Here is a 6,000-nt window from a genome sequence, read left to right on the forward strand (position 1 = left end):
GATCGAGAGGAAGGCGGTAGGAGGCAAGATTGGACAGACGGCAAGAGTCAGACGTCAGGGCCACATCAGGTGAGGGCAGGGAACATATTCTCACTTACCCTTTCACGTCTCCTCCCACCTCCATTTATTATATTATTCTTGTAGGTTGTCCTCGAGTACCTGTGTGGCGTTAAACAATATACAATCCTTAAACCTTTATATCTTGTCCCGCCAGCTTTGGACGGTATCGCTATCCTTTCCCCCAACGGAAGACAGGAGTCCTGTCCTTTCCTCTGCCTCTCCGCCTTCCACCCACCTCCCAACTCCCATCACCCAGACTTTTACTTGTACATTGTCAAGATTGCTCTTTACAGTTAGAACAGATTGAAAATGCTTTTTCATGCTTTGCTTCTAGATCGTAGAAGCCCCCAGAGCCTGCCCTTCTCCCTGCAGCTGTCTGTCTCAGAGCCCCTGGCCTCTTTGCTGCTCAGGCCCGCTGCCCGGCCGTCACTGCGGACGTCACCCATGGCCCCCTGGTCCCGTGCTTTTCCTGTTCTTGGTTCCTGGCTTCGTGTGCTGAAGTGTATTCTAGGCACATCCTCAGCAAGGGATGTCTCTGCGTATCGAAAAAGGCCTTTAATTTGCATTCATAACTTGGCATTGGTTTCTAGATTCCAAACTTTTCCTCAGGATTTCGAAGGCACAGCTCTGGAGAAGTCACTGGAATTTTATCTCCAGATGCTTTGAAGATGTCTCTTTATCCCTAACACTCTGAAATTTCACAAGAACAAGTCTAGATGGGGATTCCTTTTTCATTCACCCTGATCTGTGCTTGAGGGGCCCTTTCATTTTCTACAATTTTTTGTTTGTTTCTTTGTTTTTAAGAACTTTTTCTCTGTTTGCTCTGTTTTCTCTATTCTCTAATTCTGGAACTTCTGTGTACATGAAGTTGAACATCCTGGACCACCCTCCTCAGCTCCATCATTTCTCATCTATTTTCTTAGTATTCTATTGACCTTTTGATTTTCACCATTTACTTTTTAAGTCTCTGGGTCTTGTTGTTGTTGTTTTTGGCTGCGTTGGGTCTTTGTTGCTGCGCGCGGGCTTTCTCTAGTTGCAGCGAGAGCGGGCTACTCTTCGTTGTGGCGCACGGGCTTAGTTGCTCCGTGGCACATGGGATCTTCCCGGACCAGGGATCCACCCCGTGTCCCCTGCATGGCATGCAGATTCTGATCCACTGCACCACCCAGGGAAGTCCCAAGTCTCTTTTTCTTTAAATGAATTTTATTCAGATTTAATTTACATACAATGAAATGGTCCCATTTTAAGTGTATATTTTGCTGAGTTTTGACAAATATATACAGTTGTGCAATTACCATCACAATCAAGATATAGAATGTTTCCATTACCCCCCAAAGTTTTTTTGGTCCCCTTCCCAGTCAAACCCCACTCCGCAGCCAGGCCCTGGGCAGCCACTGATCTGCCTTCTGACATTACAGATTACAATGTCATTTCTATATTGTCATGCTCAACACAGTGTTTTTGAGACTTAGCCACACTTTTGCATGTAGCAGTTATTCATTCCATTTTTATTGCTGAGTCATATTCCATTGTATCACAATTTTTTATCTGCTCATCAGTTGAGGGACGTTTGGGTGCTTCCTGTTCAGTTTTGAATAACGCTGCTAGAAACGTTCGTATGCAAGTCTGTGCGTGGACATACGTCTTCATTTTGCCTGGGCGAATGCTGAGGGGTGGAATCGCTGGATGGCATAAAAAGTGTAGGCTTAGCTATATTATAAACTGCTGATCTGTTTTCCAGAGTAGTTGTAACATTTGACGGTCCCACCAGAAATGTATGAGAGTTCCATTCGCTCTGAATCTTTCCCATCACTCGGCGTGGTCAGATCTTACTTGGTTATTCCAGCTACCTCAGTTTCCTTGACAGGCCTCTCTCCTAAATAGAAAGGTTGACGGGAGTGTCCTGTCCAAGGGTAAGGGTTACCAGGTGCCGGACCGACGGAGGAATTCCTTGGGGAGCCCCGCCCCACCCTAAAAGCACCAAGCAGTTTGCTTGATTTGTTTGGAGAAGAGAAATCTGGCTTCTGGACCAGGGAGCCAGGCCAGCTGCCAGTTGCTCTGTGGCCTGCGTTTGGGAGGGAACAGTTGTTCAACCCAGAGCTCTGGTTAATCCCCGGTGTCAGCCCTACCCCGAAGCTGAGCCTCTGAGACCAGGAAAGACAAGCCTCCGCCTCTGCCCAGGCCACCCCCAGCCCCTTCCCCACCCCCGTGCCTATTCTGGGATGCTGCTTCCTCCGCCACTCTTCTAACTGCTTTTCTCCTTGCCCAGATTTGCTGAATGCTCTCATCTACTGACGTCTCCCATCCCCACCCACCTCCTTTCTGTGCTTCTCCACTAATCCTTTCAAGGAAGCCTTAGGTGAGAAGAGGAGAAACTGCCTGTGCTCAGTTCTTCTCTGCACTGAGAGCTTGACTTCTGTCTGTGGGCGGAGAAGAGTGTCCACAGGCATCCTAGGTGGAGAAGCAGGCTGCAAAGTGGCACATACAGGGTGCACTTCTGTAAAAATGTACGCATGTGTACACAGAAAGTGACAGAACAGACATAAAAATATTTACAAAAGTTAGCTCTGGGTGATGGGATTAAAGTGATCTATGGGTTTTTAAAAATTTTTTAAATACTTTCTTATGTTTTCTAAACTGCAGTTATGAGTGTGGCAGTTTGCATAGCGGCTAAAGCCTCGGGCTGTGGGGTTGCACAGATCTGGATACGGACTTTCAGATGGAGGGGGTGAAGGCACAGGTGGGGACTGACCTCGAGTCCCTGACGTGACAGGAAAGTTCTTGTAAACCAGCCGCAACTTTTTGTCTCTCCAAAGCCACAGATGGTCAGTAACCGCTGCTGGAGCTTGGGGACGCATTGTCCCTTCACGCCCTGTGGAGCTGAGTAAAGTGACATTTCCGCATTCTGAGACTGGAACTAAGGTTTTGCTAAGAGATGTGGCTCCTGCCCTGACAGCGTAGAGCTGACCCTTCAGATCTCACCCCAATGAGACCCATGCGATCCCGGCAGCAAAACACTGTTCTTCCAGCTCTTAGCTGCTTTGATGGGAAGAGAGGAGTTTCAAATCGTCTTCTTGATGTCTGGGAAGAGTTTAATGAGACTGCAGGATACATAAAACAAAGATTGTCATTATCTTGTCCACAAACTCAACTGTGCTCATCCGTCTGCGTGTTTGGTGCCGGTGCAAAGGTGAATTCTGGCAGACTCAGTCAGTGACCTTCTTACCAAAGAAATGAACAGACCTTAGCCGCTAAATGTCCTCCAGCCTTTACACACAGCTCTGCCCATAAAGGTGAGATCTGCTTACCTGCAATGTTGGGCTTTTCATAAGGCAAGTTTGGGTCACCTTTCACTTTCCTCTGAATATGCAGAAGTAAGGAGACTTCTGACCACAGAAATGGAAGCAGAAGCTCTTAGATACTTCCTACAAGATACCTGTCGTTGTTGGCGGTATCATGCCGGTTGGCTGTGCACATGCCGGTTGCCGTCAAAGCCTCTCTCTCACAGTGCGGGAAAGGAGTGCCGTCCTCTAGGCTGGAAATACACCAGGGATGAGAACGGACTCAGGGCCTACAGGAAGACAGAGGTTCATATGCTTTTCTCCAGCCGGTTGGAGGGCCTTTGAAGAGGCCACAAGTGGGTGAACTGGCTGCACCTGGTTGTGTGATGGTCTGTGTAGATTGTGACAGTGACTCACCACAGGCAAAAACACTCACTGTATGACAATAGAAATGCTTCAGAACTCAAAAGAATCCCACTTTGAATTCAAATCTCAGTTACCTCTGCCTTACAGCCACATCCCCGAGAAGGAGAAGTTTACCTTACGGTGATTCCAATACGCTTCGGGGCATTTAAGAATGGACATTTGAGACGTGGAAGCCTGTGTGATAAACTCACAGACGCAAAGGACCTGATGCATAAACAGCCGGTCACCAGCATATGTCTGCGGCCACCAGGAGGGTGGGCACCTTTTGAGAACGGGAACAGGTCCCCACAAGTCTAAGCCCGGGTGCTGTCAGGACGTCGTCATCACATGGATGATGCTGGGAGTCCAGGTGTTGTGGCTCCAGTCAGCGTGAAGTGTACGTCTCTCTGTGTCCCATTTCCTGCTGCATGAAAGAAGGGTGTCCCCAAACTTCAGAGAAGTGTCGTCAGAGAGGGACAGGAGGAGGGACAGCGTCCTACTCACCACGACAGAAAGATCCATGTCATGGTCCAATTGATTAGTCCTATCGTGTTTGCAACCTCCTTTTAAAAAGTCTCGCATTAAAACAGATCCATGGGAATTCCCTGGTGGTCCAGTGGTTAGGGCTCCAAGCTTTCACTGCCAGGGCCCAGAGTCAGTCCCTGGTCAGGGAACTAAGATCCCACAAGCCACGTGGTGCAGCCAAAAAAAAACCACAACAAACCACACAGATCCAAATACTAATAAACATACCGACTTGAGTGAATCTCCAGGAATCGTGCCGAGTTTAAAAAGCCAACCTCAAAAGTTGACATACCGTATGATACCATTTATACAACGCTGTTTACAAAATATTTATTTATTGATTGATTGATTTGGCTGTGCCGGGTCTTACTTGCGGCATGTCGGATATTTATTGCAGCGTGTGGTACCTTTAGTTGCAGCATGTGGGCTCTTAGTTGTGGCATGCATGTAGGATCTGGTCCCCTGACCAGGGATCAAACCCGGGCCCCCTGCATTTGGAGTGTGGAGTCTTAACCACTGGACCAGCAGGAAAGTCCTTATACAACATTTCTGAAATGACAGAACTTTAGGAAAAGATGGCAGGCTAGTGGTTTCCAGGGGCTAAGGACAGACGGTGGAAAGGGGTGCGGGCTGCAGAGGGCACAGGAGAGATGCCTGGGGAGCTGAAACCTCCCAGCATCTTCACTCCCAGTTACACGAGTCTGGACACCTGTGCCCCATGTTGGGAGCAGCCTTCACTCTGGCCCATCCGGTTCCTGGGTCACTATTTTCATGCTGCCCTTTCCCCTTGGAACGGGTTAAAGCCCCCAAGCAGGTGGGTTTTATAATCAGTGGGAGGATTTCATCCACAGGAGGTACCTCGGGGAGGCTGCTTTCCAGATGCCACAAAATTGTACTAAAATTCACATAACATTTACCAACTTAACCATTTTTCAATGTCCAGTTTAGGGGTATTAAGAATGTTCACATTGTTGTGCAACGTCACCACTGTCTGTCTCCAGAACTTTCTCATCTTCCCAAACTGAGACTCTGCCCCCATTAAACACTAACCCCCATCCCCCTCCTCCAGCCCCTGGTGCCCACCCTCCTCCTTGCTGTCTCTGTGACCCTGACTGCTCCAGGGACCCTCCCCCTGAACTTGCTTGCGCCGTCCACACGCCCGCCGTTACTCGGTGTCGTCCACTCTGATGGTTGCCAATCTGATGGGGGTAGAGTGGAGTGGAGTTACTTGAATTTGCATTTCTCTGATTACTAATGGGCTGAAGCAACTCTTTATTATATTCTTGTCCTGCATTTAAGTTTCTTTTTCTGTGGATTGCCTGTTCCCATCCTTTGCCCATTTTCCTATTGCATTCCTCTTTTTCTTGTTGATTTGCAGGAGCTTCTTGTATATTCTAAACAGTAGCTCCTTGTCTTTTAAAGATGGCAGATATCTTCTGACCTGTCATTTGTCTACTGGCTTGTTCGTGGTATCTTTATTGAGCAGACATCTTTCATTTTGATGTAATCAGATCCATCAATGTTTCATCATAAGGTCTGTGCTTTTGAGGTTTGTTTTAAGAAATCCTTCCCCACCCCTGGGAAACAGAGCCTCCTTCATTATCTTCTTTTGACATCGTAGTGTTCCTTTTCTTTTTTTAATTTAATTTTTTTATTTGTTTAATTTTTGGCTGCGTTGGGTCTTTGTTGCTGCACGAAGGCTTTCTCTTGTTGCGGAGCACGGGCTCTA

This window comes from Globicephala melas, chromosome 15 (genome assembly GCF_963455315.2).
Source record: "Globicephala melas chromosome 15, mGloMel1.2, whole genome shotgun sequence".
Classification (NCBI taxonomy): Eukaryota; Metazoa; Chordata; class Mammalia; order Artiodactyla; family Delphinidae; genus Globicephala; species Globicephala melas.